The sequence below is a fragment of the Triticum dicoccoides genome, chromosome 1B (genome assembly GCF_002162155.2).
Source record: "Triticum dicoccoides isolate Atlit2015 ecotype Zavitan chromosome 1B, WEW_v2.0, whole genome shotgun sequence".
Taxonomy (NCBI): Eukaryota; Viridiplantae; Streptophyta; class Magnoliopsida; order Poales; family Poaceae; genus Triticum; species Triticum dicoccoides.
In genome coordinates, this window is record NC_041381.1 from 385,682,573 (window position 1) to 385,682,779 (window position 207).

The window sequence follows — 207 nt, forward strand, 5'->3', positions numbered from 1 at the left end:
CCGGGGGGGGGGGGTAGAGTTTGAAAATGGGACCTTTAGTACCGGTTCGTGGCACGAACCGGGACTAAAGGTCTCAACCCCATTAGTTCCGGTTCGTGCCACAAACCGGGACTAAAAGGGAGGAGCTTTAGTCGCGGTTGGCCTGGCCAACCGCGACTAAAGGCCTTTGGGCACCTTTAGTCCCGGTTGGCCTGGCCAACCGCGACT